The sequence below is a fragment of the Ranitomeya variabilis genome, chromosome 5 (assembly GCF_051348905.1).
Source record: "Ranitomeya variabilis isolate aRanVar5 chromosome 5, aRanVar5.hap1, whole genome shotgun sequence".
NCBI lineage: Eukaryota > Metazoa > Chordata > Amphibia > Anura > Dendrobatidae > Ranitomeya > Ranitomeya variabilis.
In genome coordinates this window covers 602,765,283-602,788,796 of record NC_135236.1, presented here as the reverse complement: position 1 = coordinate 602,788,796, position 23,514 = coordinate 602,765,283, and the positions used below count along the sequence as shown (strand labels likewise).

General features: G+C 47.0%; 1 protein-coding gene across 4 annotated transcripts in view; it reads left to right on the top strand.

The window, feature by feature from the left end:
• The first annotated feature begins 682 nt into the window (after positions 1-682).
• JADE2 (jade family PHD finger 2) overlaps positions 683-23,514 on the top strand; it is a 309,232-nt gene continuing 286,400 nt past the window's right edge. Inside the window, exon 1 of one of the 4 annotated variants that reach the window (XM_077266044.1) lies at positions 683-760. The gene's annotated coding sequence lies outside the window, so the exon portion shown is untranslated. The other 3 variants (XM_077266043.1, XM_077266042.1, XM_077266046.1) reach the window with 3 other exon arrangements.

Here is a 23,514-nt window from a genome sequence, read left to right as displayed (position 1 = left end):
CCGCATACAGTGGCACTATCGGCAGGTACAGTGTGCGCACAGTAGTGCCATACTATACACAGACACTGGCCGCCCCCGCACACAGTGGCACTATCGGCAGGTACAGTGTGCGCACAGTAGTGCCATACTATACACAGACACTGGCCGCCCCCCGCATACAGTGGCACTATCGGCAGGTACAGTGTGCGCACAGTAGTGCCATACTATACACAGACACTGGCGCCCCCCGCATACAGTGGCACTATCGGCAGGTACAGTGTGCGCACAGTAGTGCCATACTATACACAGACACTGGCCGCCCCCCGCACACAGTGGCACTATCGGCAGGTACAGTGTGCGCACAGCAGTGCCATACTATACACAGACACTGGCCGCCCCCCGCATACAGTGGCACTATCGGCAGGTACAGTGTGCGCACAGCAGTGCCATACTATACACAGACACTGGCCGCCCCCCGCACACAGTGGCACTATCGGCAGGTACAGTGTGCGCACAGCAGTGCCATACTATACACAGACACTGGCCGCCCCCCGCATACAGTGGCACTATCGGCAGGTACAGTGTGCGCACAGCAGTGCCATACCATACACAGACACTGGCCGCCCCCCGCACACAGTGGCACTATCGGCAGGTACAGTGTGCGCACAGCAGTGTGCTCGGTGACTTCCTCCGCTCTCGCCCCGCCCTGTCACCGTCCCTTACAGAATACATCTGCTCTCATCAGATCCTGGGTGGTGGAGGCAGCAGAGCCCAATAAGAAGTACGTCACTCGTATCCTGAGCATCACTAGTGGAGGTGATGGGAGGAGGAGGAGGTGGGAGACTTCTAGAAGGACGCGCTCGGGGGCACCAGTGAGCGGCCACCAGTAGTGCCCGAACTCCGAGGAGCAGGCGCAGCGGTGCCACTGCCACACGCGTGTGACTAAAGTGCGGGGAGCGGACACGGTCACACCCCCTCCCCGGCTGGAGACTGACACAGGAGTGAGGGCGAAGTAAGCCGAGCAGCACCCACCCCCTTTCCCAGCAGAGCTGCCTGCAACCATTCATAGCAGCATACACACGCACATAGAAATATGGATGTGTGCAGGGCTCCCGGCCGGAGGGCGCCGCAGCGGCCATTGCACCGGGGGCCGCGCACTCGGCTGTGACACACCGGAGTTACTTTGTCGCGGCCGCCGCGTCCCTGGCACAGTATGTGGCGACCAGCCGCGGCACTCTCCCTGCCAGGCTCCGGGGCTGCCCTGTTTCCCGTGGGATCCTCCCCTCTTCTAACCTGAGCGTCTCCCACAGCGCGGACAGCACAGCCCGCAAGGTAAGAGCCGCGGGGCCCCGGGTGTGCTGGAATGACGGCGGCAGTGGGCACGGCGCAGGGCAGGAGGGGGGAGATGGCAACTTTTCCTCCGGCTGCCGGGGCTTGTTTACTGCTAAACTCCTTATTAATGACTGCGGCACTGGGCACCTCCTGCCCCGTCATCCTCGGTGCAGCGCCCGGGCACAGGCTGGCTCCATGCTGCTGCAGCCCGCCCCTCCATGTGCACTTGTGTGGCACACGTAACATGGCTGGCAGTGCCCTGCGCAGCACCAGGTGGAGGAGAGCGGGGCTGCTGGAAATGTACTGCCCGGCCCCATGCTGCACGCTGGGGAGAGCACTGTGGGGGGCGTGGCCGGTGTTTACCTTCTGGAGCCCGCGGCTGAGGCGCCCACCTTCTCTCAGCAGCCACAGCCGCCTCAGCCCGCGGGTGTGTGCCCTCTGCCAGTGCGGCTCCGCCAGCCCGCGGGTGTGTGCCCTCTGCCAGTGCGGCTCCGCCAGCCCGCGGGTGTGTGCCCTCTGCCAGTGCGGCTCCGCCAGCCCGCGGGTGTGTGCCCTCTGCCAGTGCGGCTCCGCCAGCCCGCGGGTGTGTGCCCTCTGCCAGTGCGGCTCCGCCAGCCCGCGGGTGTGTGCCCTCTGCCAGTGCGGCTCCGCCAGCCCGCGGGTGTGTGCCCTCTGCCAGTGCGGCTCCGCCAGCCCGCGGGTGTGTGCCCTCTGCCAGTGCGGCTCCGCCAGCCTCCTCGGACACTTCCGCTCACTTTCCCGCTGGTTTAGGCGATGTTCTCATAGGGAGCTGTGATCGGATTCAAACTCCCAATCAGGCAAGATGTGAAGGGGTTTATGGAGTCGGTTTTTAAGTGGATCCGCTTCAACAACCACTTGTAGGAACTCAGTGTGAACATAGCCTTAAGTAGCAGCTAATCAGGTGAGCGGGTCATGTGATACTGCCCAGGTACCGCAGTCATGGCCCCTGTGACCCCCACATGACCAGGTTCCCATACACTGACCTCATTATAATGTGTGTAATGGGAATGGGCCTGTATGGGGAGGGGGTCGTGTGTTGGCATACTGCCTGTATTCTGGTTGTGACTGGTGCTGGTGGGAATGCCCTGTAATGCTCCTTTTCCTCATGTGACTGGCCCTGGTGGGAATGCTCTGTAGTGCCCCTTTCCTGATGTGACTGGCCCTGGTGGGAATGCCCTGTAGTGCCCCTTTTCCTGAGGTGACTGGTGCTGGTGGGAATGCCCTGTAGTGCCCCTTTTCCTGATGTGACTGGTGCTGGTGGGAATGCCCTGTAGTGCCCCTTTTCCTGAGGTGACTGGTGCTGGTGGGAATGCCCTGTAGTGCCCCTTTTCCTGATGTGACTGGTGCTGGTGGGAATGCCTGTAGTGCCCCTCTTCCTGAGGTGACTGGTGCTGGTGGGAATGCCCTGTAGTGCGCCTTTTCCTGATGTGACTGGTGCTGGTGGGAATGCCCTGTAGTGCCCCTTTTCCTGATGTGACTGGTGCTGGTGGGAATGCCTGTAGTGCCCCTTTTCCTGATGTGACTGGTGCTGGTGGGAATGCCTGTAGTGCCCCTCTTCCTGAGGTGACTGGTGCTGGTGGGAATGCCCTGTAGTGCGCCTTTTCCTGATGTGACTGGTGCTGGTGGGAATGCCTGTAGTGCCCCTCTTCCTGAGGTGACTGGTGCTGGTGGGAATGCCCTGTAGTGCGCCTTTTCCTGATGTGACTGGTGCTGGTGGGAATGCCTGTAGTGCCCCTCTTCCTGAGGTGACTGGTGCTGGTGGGAATGCCCTGTAGTGCCCCTTTTCCTGATGTGACTGGTGCTGGTGGGAATGCCCTGTAGTGCGCCTTTTCCTGATGTGACTGGTGCTGGTGGGAATGCCTGTAGTGCCCCTTTTCCTGATGTGACTGGTGCTGGTGGGAATGCCCTGTAGTGCGCCTTTTCCTGATGTGACTGGTGCTGGTGGGAATGCCTGTAGTGCCCCTTTTCCTGATGTGAGTGGTGCTGGTGGGAATGCCCTGTAGTGCGCCTTTTCCTGATGTGACTGGTGCTGGTGGGAATGCCTGTAGTGCCCCTTTTCCTGATGTGAGTGGTGCTGGTGGGAATGCCCTGTAGTGCCCCTTTTCCTGATGTGACTGGTGCTGGTGGGAATGCCCTGTAGTGCGCCTTTTCCTGATGTGACTGGTGCTGGTGGGAATGCCCTGTAGTGCCCCTTTTCCTGATGTGACTGGTGCTGGTGGGAATGCCCTGTAGTGCGCCTTTTCCTGATGTGACTGGTGCTGATGGGAATGCCCTGTAGTGCGCCTTTTCCTGATGTGACTGGTGCTGGTGGGAATGCCCTGTAGTGCCCCTTTTCCTGATGTGACTGGTGCTGGTGGGAATGCCCTGTAGTGCGCCTTTTCCTGATGTGACTGGTGCTGATGGGAATGCCCTGTAGTGCGCCTTTTCCTGATGTGACTGGTGCTGGTGGGAATGCCCTGTAGTGCCCCTTTTCCTGAGGTGACTGGTGCTGGTGGGAATGCCCTGTAGTGCCCCTTTTCCTGAGGTGACTGGTGCTGGTGGGAATGCCCTGTAGTGCCCCTTTTCCTGATGTGACTGGTGCTGGTGGGAATGCCTGTAGTGCCCCTCTTCCTGAGGTGACTGGTGCTGGTGGGAATGCCCTGTAGTGCCCCTTTTCCTGATGTGACTGGTGCTGGTGGGAATGCCCTGTAGTGCGCCTTTTCCTGATGTGACTGGTGCTGGTGGGAATGCCCTGTAGTGCGCCTTTTCCTGATGTGACTGGTGCTGGTGGGAATGCCCTGTAGTGCCCCTTTTCCTGAGGTGACTGGTGCTGGTGGGAATGCCCTGTAGTGCCCCTTTTCCTGATGTGACTGGTGCTGGTGGGAATGCCTGTAGTGCCCCTCTTCCTGAGGTGACTGGTGCTGGTGGGAATGCCCTGTAGTGCCCCTTTTCCTGATGTGACTGGTGCTGGTGGGAATGCCTGTAGTGCCCCTTTTCCTGATGTGAGTGGTGCTGGTGGGAATGCCCTGTAGTGCCCCTTTTCCTGATGTGACTGGTGCTGGTGGGAATGCCCTGTAGTGCGCCTTTTCCTGATGTGACTGGTGCTGGTGGGAATGCCCTGTAGTGCGCCTTTTCCTGATGTGACTGGTGCTGGTGGGAATGCCCTGTAGTGCCCCTTTTCCTGAGGTGACTGGTGCTGGTGGGAATGCCCTGTAGTGCCCCTTTTCCTGATGTGACTGGTGCTGGTGGGAATGCCTGTAGTGCCCCTCTTCCTGAGGTGACTGGTGCTGGTGGGAATGCCCTGTAGTGCCCCTTTTCCTGATGTGACTGGTGCTGGTGGGAATGCCTGTAGTGCCCCTTTTCCTGATGTGAGTGGTGCTGGTGGGAATGCCCTGTAGTGCCCCTTTTCCTGATGTGACTGGTGCTGGTGGGAATGCCCTGTAGTGCGCCTTTTCCTGATGTGACTGGTGCTGGTGGGAATGCCTGTAGTGCCCCTCTTCCTGAGGTTGCTGGTGGGAATGCCCTGTAGTGCGCCTTTTCCTGATGTGACTGGTGCTGGTGGGAATGCCCTGTAGTGCCCCTTTTCCTGATGTGACTGGTCCTGTACTTGGGAAGTCATGACCCCAGTGACTGCGTCCCCATATTACATTAGCTGGATTTCTGGTCACCAGTAACATCTCTGCTTTCATCCTTGTTTGATGGCGGCTCAGCACTACATAAATCTTGTTCTATAGTTTGTCAGTGACCACAGGACAGGACAGGATGCAGAAGTGGTGTGCTGTCATTTGTGTGGCGCCCTCTGCTGGACTTGCTGCCCTCACTGACACCTGACCCTGTACCTGGCACTGTACTTCTGCTGCTGCAATTTTAAATGGGCCTAACATTTGATCCCTTCATGCCCGACTGTCTTCCTACGCATGCAGTCACTAAGGGGTTAGCCCAGCTTTCTTGTGTTTTGCAGTTGGCATAATAGTTAATGACGGCATTGAACTCTCTGTGTGGGTTCTCCTGCTGTTCGGGTCCCCTCTGAATGGAGGACTTGCTGGGTGTGATCCCCCCTCCGCTGCTGTGCAGGGACGGCCACTGCTGGTGTGACTACAATCTCCATTTTGTTGGGTTGCATATCATTGAGTAATCTTAGGTAGCAGATAATTTTGCTTGCTGCTGCTCTGGCACAGCACGGTGAAGCCAATAGTAGTTTCCCTGACATTCTGCAGAGCTGGTGGGGAGAGCGTGACCCAGTGATTGGTGGAAGCGGCAGTGCTGGCGGATTGGCTGCACACTAAGTGGGAAGGTGTGGAGGGGAAGTGTTTCTTGTGCTCAGATGTCAGGGTGTGTGACGCTGGTGTGTCATAAGCTTATGTCACATTACATTGCAGGATGCCCAGGAGCTGGCTGTGTGCAGGCAAACCACTGATGGCTCTCATGTACCTCAGTGCAGAAAGTAAAGGACTGCACCTGATGTGTTGTGCTGGTGGTCCTCCAGTATAGCGGCCTCCTCACCTCGGATCTGTTGTGGTGTGCTCGCTATAAACATGTCCCTGTGTAGTCCGTGTCCCATGTACTAATAACTACGCCACGCTTTGTCTTTTTATCTGTAAGATGCCTGTGGGAAACGAAGAAGGACACCGTGCTGCAGGCATGGCCAGGCCCCGTAGTGCTGCTCATAATTCCACTATATGGCTTATAAATTGTCTGCGCTTTCATACCGTGATATATTGATTGGGTCATGGAGCTAGTGGTACAGTCATTTCTTCAGTGTGCCAGGGACTGTTTTTTTTTTAACAAAGGTTGCATACTGTTCTTGCTGCTGTGATCAACCTCCCCTTGATAAAGCGAGCAGTATTGCAGCGAAACGCGCGTCCAGGGTGGCACCCAATTCAGGGGACTTCGGTACCGTGTAAGAGAACCACTATGTTATCCCCTATGTGAGCTTTGATGCCAGTTGGCACTATTTGGATGTTTCTCAAGGGATTCCCCATAGGTTGGTCTGAACCTCGGGCTCCCCAAAAGTCCGGCCCCTATGTAATAGCCAGATTAGGCATGACGCTGTGATAGTGGGTCAAATTAACAGGCTTGATGGTTCTGGGGTTTTGACGTGGTAGATCTTTCCTTCCACACTACTATGCACAAATATTTGTGAGTGTTACCTTTATTGTTATAGATATGGCACTGGATGTCAGTTAATGGTGTCCTTATTTTGTGTATTTTTGTGTGTTTTTATTGTATCTTTCAATAAACTTTGTATATTTATTAATTTTTTTTTTTTTTTTTTTTAAATAACGCTCCTGTGTCCTTCTTTATATATATATATATATATATATATATATATATATATATATATATATATATATATATATATATATATATATATATATATTCTTCTATATATATATATATATATATATATATATTCTTCTATATATATATACATATGCCAGGACACAGTTCTTGGCTACCTTTCAATATGAGTCTGGGTTTGCAGGTATTGTGTGACCTAAATGTGGTACTGTAACCTAAATGTGACAGGTGACTATTCGAAAAAGCCTATCCCCGATGGGTCCTTCCCTGTATGTGTGTAGGGAGATACCTGTCAGTCATGGGCAGCCTCAAGCTTTCAGTCATAGTGGTGGGCCGATGCAGCTTCTGTTACTGCTCAGTGCATAGTGGGTGGGGGCTGTAGCCACGCACCCGGCACTGACTGACAGCCAGCTCATTATATGACAGTACAAGGGGCCACTGTTCACTATGCACTGAGTTGTGACTGAAGCCAGGCCTCCATGACTGAAAGCCGGAGGCTGCCGAGAGTAATAAAGTTACAGTAATTTCCTCTCTGCAGCAGGGCTCTCTGTGCAGGCACAAAACAGCTTAAGGACTCTCTTAACCTGCAGATTAACCCCATATTTGCAGGGTAATTATGTTTTTTTTTTACATGTCAGGTTCTCTTTAATTGATATTCAAATAGGTAGGAGAAGAGTCAATGTTTGTGATTGGTGTATAGCTCCACAGGACTTTACATGACTCACATTATGTTGTGTTAAAGTGAGAAAATGTTCTATATTAAGCAGTAAACGCTTCGCCTACCAGCTCAGGTGCTCCTGTGGTCCCCTGCTGGTCTCGGTCACGCACCATTATAAAATATCAACCATAGAGTAGACAGCGATTGTCCACAGCAGTCACATGACATCAATATCATCATCACCATGTATTACCGTAACTATTCACTATATATACACGGTTCACTAGATTAGGCTACTTTCACATTAGCGTCGTTCGACGCAATGCGTCTTTTTGGAGAAAAAACGCATCCTGCAAAGTTGCCTGCAGGATGCGTTTTTTCTGCATAGACTTTCATTAGCGACGCATTGCGACGGAGTGCCACACGTCGCATCCGTCGTGCGACGGATGCGTCGTGTTTTGGCGGATCGTCGGCACAAAAAACGTTACATGTAACTTTTTGTGCGTCGCGTCCGCCATTTTCAACGTCGCATGTGCGGCCGTAACTCCGCCCCCTCCTCCCCGCATAGCACAATGGGGCAGTGGATGTGTTGTAAAACTGCATCCGCTGCCCACGTTGTGCTATTTAGCACACTGTCCGTCGGGCCCACGGTTTGCGACGGCCCGTACCGACGGACTAGTGTGAAAGTAGCCTTACTGGTAGTAAAGTGGGGCTCCCAAGCCTACATTTGGATTGGGATTAAATGAAGCTGTGGTCACTTATGCAAACTGACACTTCATTATGTACAGCACTAATGGAGAAGCAAATTTTGTTTTTTTACTTTTTAATTAACTTTTAATTTCCTTTAGTGAGCTTTTATTTTTTTTAAACTATGATAAAATATTATGTATGAGATAATGTGTCCATGTGACATACCTTTAAGGGGTTGTCCTACAAACAAAGTACATTTTAATCAATAGATCTTTCAATAAAAATAAGTTCCACGTTTGGAACAGAACCTGTCAGCAGGATTTAGTCCTACAAGCTAAAGTCATGGCTATAATGTGATGTTGATGAATCTGATACCTGATGTGATGTGATCCGCTCAGCGTCTGATGAATACTAACCTTGTGACGTTTTTATAAAATCACTTCTTGTGTGCTTTGGGGCAGGGCACGGGTGCAGGGTCTTGTAGTTCTCCACCCCCACCAGCCTCCTCTGCTTCTGTTCTGTTCCTGTGCTGCGATAACCTTATAAGGGTATATGCACACGTATTTTTGAGGGCTGCGGATTTCATAAATCCGCAGGTAAAAGGCACTGCGTTTTACCTGCGGATTTCCCGCTGAATTACCGCGGAATTTGTGCGGATTCCACCTGCGGTTTTACACCTGCAGATTCCTATTATGAATGAAGGTGTAAACCGCTGTGGAATCCGCACAAAGAATTTTTCTGCAGCATGGGCACTGCGGATTGCATTTTCCATAGGTTTACATTGGACTGTAAAAGCATGGAAAGCTGCTGCGGACCCTCAGCTGCAAATCCGCTGCGGATCCGCAGCAAAATCCGCAACGTGTGCACATAGCCTAAATGTTCCCCTGCTGTGTAATGGCTGTGTCTGACCATACAGGAAAATGGTCTGATCGTACCACAGCTCCCAGGCAGTAAGCAAAAAAAAGTATACAGACATTACAACATGGAGATCAATAAATAATTCATTCTATGAGGTAAAATATGTTTTTAAACAGGCAGTGAAATGTTTTACCTCACAAATAGCAGCAGGTGTGATCCCGTGCTGTAATGTCTGTATAGTCTTTTGCTTCCTCTACTGCCCAGGAGCTGTGGTATGTTCAGACTATGTCCCTGTATGGTCAGACATGGCCATGGTAACACAAGCCCCACTTAATATCCCAAAAAAATCACACATGACAACCAGAATCATTATGGAATAAAATGGCCGAGGCATTTTTGAGTTACTCTTTAAAATTTATTTCATTCCATCACAAAGAATAATCCATTTAAATTTAATAAACTGAATTAAGTCATACCAACAATACCAAATCCACCCGGAAAACCGGGAGATTTTCTCGCAAATAAACGACACGACAGCCTTAAATAAAATAATAAGAAAGGGAAGAAGGGATCTTCAATCTTCGTCAGATGACTGATGGAAAACCGCTCAAACAGCTGATTATGTAGAACAATTCTTCCCGCACTTTTTACTGACAACCAATCAAAATAAAGATAAAAGTGCGGGAAGAAAACCAGAAAAAACCTGCTCATGCATTAGCACAGCTTACCAGAAATGTGAAGTATTTTCGGGTGTATAAGACGACTGGGCGTATAAGACAACCCCCAACTTTTCCATATAAAATATGGTGTGTGCGATATACTCGCCGTATAAGACAGCGGTCATCTTATATGCCGGGTGTCATCTTATACAGCGTGTGCGGTCCGGATGGTTCCTAGGGTCTGGAGGAGAGGAGACTCCTTCAGGCCCTGGGATTCATATTCATGTAAAAAAAAAAGAATAAAAATAAAAAATATGGCTATACTTACCTTCCGACGGCCCCCGGCTCTCAGCGGTGCCAGCGGCGGTCTCCGTTCCCAAGGATGCATTGCGCGAAGGACCGGAGAAGACGTTGTGGCGTATAAGACGACCCCCGACTTTTGAGAAGATTTTCAGGGGTTAAAAAATCGTCTTATATGCCAGAAAATAAGCTATTAACCCTTTGACAATTTTCAATTTACAGCAATAGGATCACAAAATATATATATATATATATACACACTCACCGGCCACTTTATTAGGTACACCATGCTAGTAACAGGTTGGACCCCCTTTTGCCTTCAGAACTGCCTCAATTCTTCGTGGCATAGATTCAACAAGGTGCTGGAAGCATTCCTCAGAGATTTTGGTCCATATTGACATGATGGCATCACACAGTTGCCGCAGATTTGTCGGCTGCACATCCCAAAGATGCTCCATACAAGGCAGGATGGATCCATGCTTTCATGTTGTTTATGCCAAATTCTGACCCTACCATCCGAATGTCGCAGCAGAAATCGAGACTCATCAGACCAAGCAACGTTTTTCCAATCTTCTACTGTCCAATTTCGATGAGCTTGTACAAATTGTAGCCTCAGTTTCCCGTTCTTAGCCGAAAGGAGTGGTACCCGGTGTGGTCTTCTGCTGCTGTAGCCCATCTGCCTCAAAGTTCGACGCACTGTGCGTTCAGAGATGCTCTTAGGCCTACCTTGGTTGTAACGGGTGGCGATTTGAGTCACTTGCCTTTCTATCAGCTCGAACCAGTCTGCCCATTCTCCTCTGACCTCTGGCATCAACAAGGCATTTCCGCCCACAGAACTGCCGCTCACTGGATTTTTTTTCTTTTTCGGACCATTCTCTGTAAACCCTAGAGATGGTTGTGCGTGAAAATCCCAGTAGATCAGCAGTTTCTGAAATACTCAGACCAGCCCTTCTGGCACCAACAACCATGCCACGTTCAAAGGCACTCAAATCACCTTTCTTCCCCATACTGATGCTCGGTTTGAACTGCAGGAGATTGTCTTGACCATGTCTACATGCCTAAATGCACTGAGTTGCCGCCATGTGATTGGCTGATTAGAAATTAAGTGTTAACAAGAAGTTGGACAGGTGTACCTAATAAAGTGGCCAGTGAGTGTGTGTATATATATATATATATATATATATATATATATATATATATATATATATATATATATATATAATCCTCTGGGGGCTGTGTTATCATGCGACCCCCCCCTCCCCCCCCCTTGTAATTTCAAGGGGAGGGCGTCCATTACACAGTGCATAGCAGAGGAACATTTATAAGCTTATTTCAGCACAGGAATTATTCCAAGATCTATGGAGTAAAATGCACTTTTGTTCTTGGGACCTCTTTAACAGGCACTAATACTGGGCAGCTTTCTCTAAGGGCTCATACCCACTTGCGCGAGACTCGGATGAGTCTCGCACGTCATTACCCGGCGCTGCTGCCGGCACATAGGAGCGGAGCGTGCGGCTGCATGTATTCCTATGCGGCCGCACGCTCCGATCTGAGTGCCGGCAGCAGCTCCGGTATTGCCATGCGAGACTCATCCGAGTCTCGCGCAAGTGGGTATGAGCCCTAAGGCTCCCATCCCCATGAGCTGAAAGTTGGGTGTAACCATTGACCATCTGATGAGTATGGGGGCCCCCACTTGCCCCCAGTCGTTGTGAGAGGAATGAGTGTAATATTATGCTGTCTTTTTTACTGCTCACTTCATTAGGAGGATGGTGTTCTGTTTTTTTCCAACATAGATACACAGACATATAACACAGAAACATAAGAGAAGGATTGCCTGAGCATCTGAAACTTGTGTGAGAAGAGCCTCCTCCACATACATGGGAGCTTGTTTCCCTATTACCACAAAATATACCTAGAGCAGCAAAGATTGGCCAAGGAGGAACTATAATCATCCCGTACAACTGTACATTTTAGATCACTTTTGCCCCTTAATTATCTCTATATAATACCGGTTATTATTAGTATTTGGCTTTGTTAAGCTGGCATATCCTCACTGGATATACCCGGACACACACAGATTGGCGTTCAGAGACTCGGCATGGTTGTCATGATTCTTCCTATGTCAGGGTCTGCACGCAGTGAATGATAGCCCTGCTGTCCTGTCTAGGAATGGGTTGTGCTGAGCTGTGAGTATGGTGATGGATAGCTCGGCCGTCCAATCGAATGCTGGGATGTGCTGAGCTGTCACTGTCTCGAGTGACAGTTTAGCCATTCAATCAGGGCCGGGGTGTGCCGGAGCTTCATCCATGTGTTTCTTGTCCAGAGTAATTACCTGGCTATTTATCCAGCTCTCTGCCCTTGATTTCTGCTAATGGAAGCTTTGCTCATGAGGTGTGAGCTTGCTCTGTGCGCCTTGTCTGGTATTCTGCTCTTTGCTGCTCCACATAGGATTTACCTTTGACCATGCGTTTGTCTAGCCATTTTGTTGTGATCAGCTACCTTCTTGGAATAGTGACCTTTGACTGTTTTCAGACTATGCCTTCCATCTCATCCCTTTGTCTATGATGTACTCTCTTGGCTTTTGACCTCGGACCTCTTGACTACCCAGCCTCACGGCTTATCTGTGAGTAGTGACTAGGTTGATTAAAGTGCATGCATTAGTCACCGAACAAGTGATCAGAAAAATATCATGTACGATCCTAATACTGGGAGGTTTTATGTCTGGATTTACTATTCGACTTTGGGGCTTACTTATTTATAGCCCAATTCAGACAAATGCCCCAGTCACCTCTCATCGTGCTTTTACAAAATGCTTCCAGGACCTATGCTAGTGAGAATGTAAATGACTTGGCCATGACATGCTTACATCCGGATTGTGTAGATACGGTAGTAGGTACTATTTACAGAGCTTCTAGCTTCATAATGCTGCTTCTTAATGCGTGTATGTGCAGCACAAACCTAAGTCTGGGGTGGCCATATTTCACGGTGTGTACACAGACCTCAGTGCTTGGTTTGGCTGCGGGTCACCTGATCCAAACGTAGTCATATATGAGGTTATAGGTTCTGGGTCAGGAGACCTGCGGTTAGTCTTGGCTCTTGGCATTGAGGTCCAAATATGGATTGTGAGATATGACCATCTAAAAGCAGCCTAGGGACAGATTCCTCAAAATTGTGTAAAAGCCAATCACAGTACAGCTTTTATTATACTCTACTTGTTTAAAAAAAAATTAAAGCTGGGTTCCGATTGGTCACTACTAGTGATGGGCGAACGTGCTGGGATAAGGTGTTATCTGTGCATGCTCATGTGCTGAGTTTCTTCGGCGTGCTTGAAAAATATATGTTTGGGTCCCTACGCCTGCATGTCTTGGAACTGTTCGACAGCCACAACGCATTTAGGGATTACCTAACAAGTAGGGCTCAAATATGGACACAATTATTATCAGCGGCCAGCTTTCAGTTTTATGTCAGAGTGGAAGACCCCTCTGGATAGTAATGCATGACCACTTGACTACTGGGTGAAATAGCGCCGCAATCAGAGGATCAGAATAGTTAGGCCACATTCACACGGTCAGTAATTGTTCAGTTTTTTACCTCAGTATTTGTAGCCAAAACCAGGAGTGATAAATACAGAAATGGTGACGTGTTTCTATTATACTTTTCTTCAGCTTGTCCCACTCCTGGTTCTGGCTTACAAATGCTGAGGTAAAAATCTCACCAAATACTGATAATGTGAACGTGGCCTAAATGTTGTCACATGACCACCAGGGGAAATAGTGCTGTGATCGGAGGATCCAGAATGCGAATACGCTTTTTTTGCTTTTTTTATATATTATGATGGACCCAGGAGCTAGTGGACAATCCCTCTAAGGAATTATTCCTGCTGCCTCTTATCGATCTTGGATAAATAGCTGGAGGGACAGTTGGATGTAATGAGACCCGCTTATCTGCCCACCCCACCAACCAGGCCCCATGCAGAGTTTTATGATGGCTGTATTTCATTAGAAAGTTTATTTTGTGTAGATGAAGATTTGAATATTAGAACGCAGTAGGAAGAAATCTAGAAATTTTGGCCTCTTTGTACACTTCATCCATGCTTTTTTTTATATAGTGTGGCAAGTTTTCTTGAGGAGCACATTAGTATTAACTAGATGTAATTTCTACTGAGGCAAATACAGTAATTCCTTCTTGACCTCCTCGTCTTGTGTGGCTGGCACCGAGGTGTACATTGTGGTGGTCCATTGTGACATTGTACTTGAGCCACTGGGGGTGCAGCATCGCCCTTCCTGGATGTGATACTGAGGAGGAATTCATGTATGGGGAAATTCCCAGGGCTTATGGAAAGTTGCCCATGTTTGCTCCACATGCCCCCGCCACTCTCAATAAGGTGATTTAAAATATTCATTTAGCCAGGACCGATACTGTAAGGCTTTATTCACATAGTATTCAGGCTTTGGTCTGGCACATACACTTGACATGTCTGCCAACAAAAGCCTCGAACCTGATGTGGAATATGTCTCTCATGGGATTCTATGCAAAAGACATTTATACCATGTAAAATGAATTCAGCGCCTTTGCACTTAGGTTCCGCCAAATATAATTTTCAGTGCCGTTAAAATGAAAGGTACGCGTTAAATGCAGTCTTAAGAGTTTTCCAGGAATGACTTTTCCCTCCCCAGCAACTTTCACTAGGTTAAAATAATAAACTCTGGTGTTACTCGTCCTTCCCAGGTCCAGTGCTGCTGCTCCCCCTGTCTTTGTTGAGAGCTTACAGTGGTGATGTCACAACACTGAAAGTGACTGACTGCTGCAGGCGATCACTGGGTTCAGAAGCTCATGCCGTCTGCAATGTCCAGGGAAATGGCAGGAGTGAAGCACTGGACTAGTGGTACTATAAGGGCTAGTAAGGCTTTGTGCACACGTAGGAAAAGAGGTGCAGAATTTTCTGCACAAAATCCGCATCTCCTGGCAGAATCCGCAGCCGCTGATTTGCCGCTGTTTTTATCAGGGCTGTGGAGTCGGAGTTAGTTTTGGTTGGAGTCGGTAGAAATGTTCCGACTCCAGCTTTAAAAAAAAAATGCATTAATATTTCATAATTGAACTTTAATATGAATTTTATAAATGTTACTCAAATATATATGTTCTATCAACTTTTTATGCGGATTTTGTGCGGTTTTTATGTGGAATTGATGCGGATTTTGTGCGATTTTAGCCACTGTGGAATTTAACATGGAGGGGTGCAGAAACGCTGCAGATACGCACACAAGAAGTGACATGCACTTCTTTGAAATCCGCAGCAATTCCACATTGATTTTTCCGCACCATCTGCACAGCTATTTTTTTTCCCATTGAATAACATTATATTGTACATCACAGTGCGGATCTGCAGCGTTTCTGTGCGGAAAAATCCGCTGCGGATCCGCAGCAAATCCGCATTGTGTGCACATAGCCTAACACCTGAGTTCATTATTTTAACCTACTGGAATGGGGAGCAAGAAGTTTTTACCAGAAAACCTCATCAAAGGCAAGCTATCATCAGAAAATTATCTGTTGTAAAATCACATCTTTGTGTTACAAGTATTTAAAAAAAAAAAAAGTTTGCAAATTTTTTATTTCCATATCCCAATCTTAAATAAACAAATAAATAAAAACAAATTAGTAATCCTTGTGGTTTTTATACTGGCCACTGGGGATTTTTTTACTCCTTCCCTTTCCTTTTTATTAAGGGTTTACAGCAAGGCTCCTTCTTCAGAGGCAGGGTTACAATGACCGATATCACCTCTGTATACAGCTGATAACACAGGATCCACAACAAGTCACAGCTGACCCTGCTCCCCCTCTTTTTACAGTGACCACGGCAAACCCTTATTAGATGCTTCAATACAAATATATGGGTGGTGTCTGTTCATTGTGACTAATGTCAAGTATTGTTTCCTGAAAAGTTAGGGCTCAATTCCTGAAGATGCTTTTTGACGTAAAACACCTTCAAATGTTGCCACATTTTTGTGCTACTTGCCAAAGTGGCTGGGATGGGGCCCGTCTACTGTAATTCATCAAAACGTACACCACTTTAGTTGCATAGGTTTCACTAGAAATGTACTCCAGTCCCTAACTGGAGTAATATTTCTGGCATCGGCACATCCCAGTTTTAAGGCACACTTGATTACCGTAGTTAGACAGTGTGTGCCTGTGAATGAATTAGGCCCATCTTACTCCTGCCGGTTCTAGTCATTAAGACTAGCGTACAAGATGCCAGTCATAGTGAATAGGGCTCCTTGAGTCCAAGAAAAAGCCCCAGTGTAAAAGCTGCAAGATTTCTTTTTTTTTTACTACATTAAAAAAACAACCACCCTGTAATGCAAAAACCTTATTCCAACAACAGGTCTTTTTCTGGTGATGGCTTCTCTTTCAGTTTCATTTTGAGGTTTCAGTTTGTGTTGGATAGTATAGTGTAAGTGGAGATGAGCAGAGGTGTTCGCACTGCTGTGGTCCTTTGTGGTACACCATGGAAGCTGGACTGGGGCAGTGCAAACTTCCTCTATTGTTGGCATCCTCGAAACCTCTTGACTTTGAGATGCATGTCCCAAGGAGTGTGGCCAAAGGGCTGTGGCTCCCACGACACGATTTCACAAGAGGTGCCCATGATGTGGACATTCGAGTGCTGGCTGCAGATGTTCACACTACCCTCTTCCGGCTGCCGCAGAGTATGTAAGTGGACACCAGACCTAGGTAGTGTAAATCTTCATGCTCATCTACTTGTAAGTGTTATATTAATCGGTGTAATGTAGGGCATACATTTCGGTAACAAATTATTAAATGCCAGTGTTCTAGTGATCTCCATTTCTTATTTCAATGTCCATCCAATTTTCTGCATTCGTCTCTGGTGGCAGACACTGATGTAGAAGGACTCTCTGACTTGGACCAGTTGTGATATTATTTGGTATTTCCACCTCTGGACGAATGCAATTAACAGCTTTGATATATCAGACTATAAACCGTATCATACATGTTGAAATCCAACTTGCCCGACCATTGTTTTCTCCAAAATCTGCTGCCAGAGGTGAGTTGAGACCTCTCGTACACATGGGCTGATGATGAATTTATAATATTCAAATGTGGCCATAAAACAAAGCATCTCATCAAATATTTGTATATGCACTTATAGAATTGCAAAATTACCATCCTGGAAGAAAATGGTCTACAAATTGTGTCCAATGCTCATACTCCCCAAATTCCTCCGGAGGCCGGAGAAAGCGGATATAGTAATGTTTTTTGTCTGTCGAAAAGTCGGATAGTCTTCGCATCTGGCGTTTGCTAGGATGGAACCCTATGGCGCCGGATCCCGTTTTTTTTTTTTTTAACTGAACGTGTGTTTTCTTTCTTTTTTTTTTTCAAAATTCGCTGGATTGAGCCTGACGGCAAAAGACTGATGTGTGAAAGTAGCCTAGGAATGTGCTCTTCAAACCATTTGGGGGCATTAAGAACATGGACCAGACCTCAATCACAGGACAATAAAACTTTCACACTCCTTATCTACAAACTGTTCCAGTATTTATGGCCACAACTGTTTATCCCTCTCTCATAATGATAGTTCTACTTCATGTTAATTGTTTATCTAGTGCATTATTGCTGTGTGCATAAGTATGTGATTCTTCAGATTTTGTCTTAGTCTATGTCTGATGAAGGGACCCGAGTAGTTTTGAAAGCTTGCAATTTACCATCTTTTCAGTTGCCGTTAAAAGGTATCAACCACTGAGGACTCTCAAATCCTAATATGTTTCAACTAAGGTAACTTTAAGGAACTTTTACACTATGGAAAGACCATTTGCATATTGTATTTCTCAGGAAGCAATGCATGGCCTGCAAGTCTCCTTAACGCGAACTGGGTGTCATTTTAAGCTTGATATTTTACTCCTTGTACTTTGTTCCTAAAGGAAACCAGCCACTAACAAAGCTGTCTTTTCTATGTGATCTCTGGGTATCAAGAAAGTATTTTCACTTCGGATTTGTGCATGATGGCAGGTCTTAGATATGCATATATTAATTTCCTAAATCAGCCAAGGTGTTTGAGGAGTGAAATGACAACAAACGGACCAATGCTGGTCCCAGTGCACATTTTTCACACGCATCTCAGATCTGCATGGAAAAACAAATCTAAGCCTGCGCTAGACTGGTGTGGTTTCCAAACTAGTGCATGTAGATAGCAAGCTGTTCATGCCACCGTCCACTACGCACACAAAGTCAGTAATGTCTGAAAAGTTTAGTGTTTGCCTGAATATAGCTTCATTAATAAGATACCATGTATGAAGGGAGACCTAAAGTAATCTGCCAAAAGCTCCTGTCTGCTCCAGCTACTTGATGGGAGTCCCAAACTAGGGACCCCTGTATAAACTCAGCATGCCCTAATGATGTATTTGAAAAATTGATTCTTCAAATGAGACCAACTTCCCCCTAAGTTTACTTGCATATATAGAACCTCAGGCCTATATCCATGACACTTCCATAAAGTCAATAAATCCAAAACAGAAAAGAGCCGGAAGTAGATGTCATATTAATCTCACAAATAAGTATACTTTATTCAATATTTTAAAACAATGAAAAAAAAATAAGGTTTAAAATTGGAGACAACATATACAAAAGATCGCACAGAACCTTCCCATGCAACACATGTTATATATATGCTTAGATATATGCAGATATGTGGGGAGCCTGTCCACAAAGTATTGGTGCCCCTCTACACAATGGCTAAATCTCTCATAATGACTGTGCCTTAATTATATATTTGTGGAGCTTCTCCAATATCGGGTGGAAGTGCTTATACCTGCGGAGGTGTTGTGGTGATATATATATAATAAAGTGCTTAGTGCATTGTGCTAAACTTTTATCCACATATCACCTCCACAGCAATACCACAGCCACCAATAGGACTTGCTATTATAGCTTACTTACTTAGCCCCATACATCTGCATATAAAAGTGTAAACAGCGCGTTTCGCGTTAGCTTCGTCCGGGGGTATGTATGTATACATACCCCCGGACGAAGCTAACGCGAAACGCGCGTTGGGGCTCAGGATCGCACTAAACAGGTCATGTAACAGAATTTACATTATTTATTTGGCTGTTTACACTTTTATATGCAGATGTATGGGGCATGGGGCTAAGTAAGTAAGCTATAATAGCAAGTCCTATTGGTGGCTGTGGTATTGCTGTGGAGGTGATATGTGGATAAAAGTTTAGCACAATGCACTAAGCACTTTATTATATATATATCACCACAACACCTCCGCAGGTATAAGCACTTCCACCCGATATTGGAGAAGCTCCACAAATATATAATTAAGGCACAGTCATTATGAGAGATTTAGCCATTGTGTAGAGGGGCACCAATACTTTGTGGACAGGCTCCCCACATATCTGCATATATCTAAGCATATATATAACATGTGTTGCATGGGAAGGTTCTGTGCGATCTTTTGTATATGTTGTCTCCAATTTTAAACCTTCTTTTTTTTTCATTGTTTTAAAATATTGAATAAAGTATACTTATTTGTGAGATTAATATGACATCTACTTCCGGCTCTTTTCTGTTTTGGATTTATTCCCCCTAAGTTTGTCATTCTCTTTTCTTTCACTTTTATAACAAACACAAGGTAGGATTGTACAGTAGATGGCAGTTCCTGCTGTTGACGTGACTTACTGGCAGTAGGAGATAGGCCGCCCCCTCAACGCACATGTGAAAAGTCCTAGAAAGGGGCCGAGAAGAGCTGAAAATATTGTATTACATGACAGACCTTCCTGCAAGGAAGGATGAAAATAGCCGATATCTGCTATTGTCAGGAAGCTTTGCTGCTTGGAATGGGAACCGTGAGATCCCCCGAAATGTTGGGAATTGTTTTATTTTCTCTAACAATGTTGATGTTTTTGGAAAAATGTTGTGCCATCTAAAAGAAATGACTAACCTTTAATTATGAAAACTACAGGTAGTTGATAGAGTTGTGTGAAAGTGTTTGCCCCTTCCTGATTTCCTATTATTTTGCACGTTAGTCACGCTTAAATGTGTCAGATCACCAAACAAGTTTAAATATTAGACAAAGATAACACAAGTAAACTCAAAATGTAGTTTTTAAATGAAGGTCTTTATTATTAAAGGGAACCTGTCACTCCCCCTCCCCCCCCCCCAGGCATTTGTGACTAAAAGAGCCAACTTGTGCAGCACTAATGCTGCATTTGGACAAGGTGACTCTTAGGCTACTTTCACACTAGCGTTAACTGCATTACGTCTCAAAACGTCTTTTTTCAGAAAAAACGCATCCAGCAAAAGTTTTTGCTGGATGCGTTTTTTCCCCATAGACTTGTATTGGCGACGTATTGCGACGGATTGGCATACGTCGTGTCCGTTTTACGACGGATGCGTCGAAATTTGGCCACACGTCGTCGGCAAAAAACGTTGCTTGTAACGTTTTTTGTCTCCGCCTAAAAAACGTGTCACGACGCATCCTGCGGCATACGTCGTTGGCTACAATGGAAGCCTATGAGCGACGGATGCGTCGGGACACGTCGTACGACGCAATGCAGCGCTGCAATACGTTTTTTTGCACTGAGCATGCTCAGAAGCTGGATTTTGTTGCCAATTGGCCAGACACCCCCAAATCTATATAAACCTGGCCTGGGCCTTCAACCCCACATATGCCAGCAAGACCCAGAGAGAAGACTGCCAGCCACAAGACCCCAGCCAGCCACGTATATAAGTGCCACGTATATAAGTGCCACGTATATAAGTGCCACGTATATAAGTGCCACGTATATAAGTGCCACGTATATAAGTGCCACGTATATAAGTGCCACGTATATAAGTGCCACGTATATAAGTGCCACGTATATAAGTGCCACGTATATAAGTGCCACGTATATAAGTGCCACGTATATAAGTGCCACGTACTATAAATACTATAACTACGTGGTTATACGTGGCACTTATATACATGGCACTTATATACGTGGCACTGAAATACGTGGCACTGAAATACGTGGCACTGAAATACGTGGCACTGAAATACGTGGCACTGAAATACGTGGCACTGAAATACGTGGCACTGAAATACGTGGCACTATGACTGTCAGAAAATGTTCATTAAACGGTTAGGGGTGAGGTTAGGGGTAGGGTTAGGGTTTGGATCCCTTTATCATCATCCGTAGTTCATTAATCGGATGTATCCAGAGTCGCCTCCGTCTCCGTTGCTGCAGAAGCATCCTCCGTTTTTCCGCTGCCGCCTCCTTCTCCCGCACTATGATATCCAGGCGATTCGTCTCAAAGATAATGTCGGTAACCAAACTAGCAATGCTCACAAGAACACCTTCCATCGCTGCCACAAAACTAAAACCCTCAAAGATGGGCTGTAAAAACAGTAACTATATAGTTTTCCATATTTTCCAGTAGCCAATCAAATTTGGGAGCCTCCCTTTTAAAAACGGATCAGTCGTAAAAACGGATGCAACGGATGGTAAAAACGGATGCAACGTATGCAACGCATCCAGTATTTTCGACGGAAACGTTTAACGGATTTGCGACGGATCCGTCGAAATGCTGTATGCGTTGCATACGTTTTTCACTTTTTTGACGCATCCGTTTTTTCGGCAAAAAAACGGATTTGCGACGTAATGCAGTTAACGCTAGTGTGAAAGTAGCCTTAGTTATGCTCCCTGCACATGCTGAAATAAACACTTATAAGATGTGCCCCCTCATACCGTGAAATCGCCAGGGAGGCGGGTCTTTCCTTCCTAATCAGACGCAGCACAGCCGTCATTCATACCCCCTTGGCGCCGCCGCCTCGGCATTGTTTGAATCTGTCCCGGAGCCTGCGCTGTTGTGTTATCCCTTGGGCATGCGCAGTTAGCGCTGCCCGTCTTTTGATGTCAGGCTGACTGTGCCTGTGCGGCCGCGCTGCCCGCGATCCCGCCTCGCAGTGTCTTGTGATTTATTCATATTGCGGGGCTGGGATTCATGGGTTTCGCAGTGCATATCTTCGCCCCTCACTCATCTCCCTTCACCTTCTTCAGACTGTGCGGCGTCAGCTGATCCCTAATCGCCGTGGCATGTGCTTAGGGATCAGCTGACGCCACACAGTCGAAGGCGGAGGGAGATGAGTGAGAGGCGCATGACTATGAATCCCAGCCCCGCAGTGGGAATAAATCAGAAGACACTGCGGGGTGGGATCCCGGGCAGCGCGGCCGCAAAGGCGCAGTCAGCCTGACATCAGATGATGTCAGAGGACGGGCAGCGCTAACTGCGCATGCCCAAGGGATAACATAACAGCGCAGGCTCCGGGACAGATTCAAACAACGTTGAGGAGGCAGCGCCCGGCGCCAAGGGGGTATGAATGACGGCTGTGCTGCGTCTGATTAGGAAGGAAAGTCCCGCCTCCCTGGTGATTTCACGGTATGAGGAGGCACATTTTATAAGTGTTTATTTCAGCATGTGCAGGGAGCATAACTAAGAGTCACCTTGTCCAAATGCAGCATTAGTGCTGCACAAGGTGGCTCTTTTAGTTACAAACGCCTGGGGGGGGTGACAGGTTCCCTTTAAGAGAAAAAGAAATCAAACCTACAGGGCCCTGTGTGAAAAGTGATTGCCCCTAAACCTAATAACTGCTTGGGCCACCCCTAGCAACAACTATTGCAAACAAGCGTTTTCGATAACTGGCAATGAGTCTTTTACAATGCTCTGGAGAAATTTTGCCTCGGACATCTTTGCAGAATTGTTGTAATTCAGCCACATTGGAGGGTTTCCGAGCATGAACCGCCTTTTTAAGGTCATGCCACCGCTCAGTGTGTCTGCTGGTTGACAGGCTGTATAGTCGCAACATTCAACAATGCAGCCTGCCATCTAGATGTACCAGAGCTATATGCATCGTGAAACAATTGGATTATTATGTTCTCGGTGGACAGGTGAGGAATAAGGTTGTTTATTATTTTAATTCTTGGACATTGGCTTCAGTGGATTGGGCGCTCATGTGAGTATAAGGCTGTGTGCGCACGTTGCAGATTTTTTGCGTTTTTTCGCTTTTTTTGCTATAAAAACGTGAAAAAAACGCAAACATTATGCATCCCATCATTTAGAATGCATTCCGCAATTTTTGTGCACATGACGCATTTTTTTCCGCGAAAAAAATGCATCGTAGTAAAAAAGGCAGCATGTTCATAAATTTTACGGATTTTTTGCGGATTTCCCACTATATTATTGCATTGGGAACCTCCGGAAAAATCCGCAAAAAAAACGCACCAAAAACGCAGTACAAACGCGCAAAAACCGCATGCGGATTTCTTGCAGAAAATGTCCGGTTTTGCTCATTTCTGCAAGAAATCCTGAACGTGTGCACATAGCCTTAGTGTTTTTGGTAAATTTAGTTTCAATAAAGGAGTCTATGTCATTATTTCAAATAAAGGACTTTATCCTGGGTGTTACTTCTATTTTTTACAATTTTACTATGTGGTTAGTAATGGGGGTGTCTTACAAAAGCCACTCCATTACTAACCCCTGTGCTTGATTACACCTGATAATACAAAGGTGATATCAAACTCTGACAGCGGCACTTAAATCACACTTCCGGCCATCGGGCCGGAAATATGCACAACGGTGACCCCTGTCACGTGATTGCGGGTCACCGGTGTGTTGGCATGACTACCGGAGGTCTCCTGAAGACCTCTATGGTTGTCAGGGCCGGCTTGCTGTGAGTGGTACCCA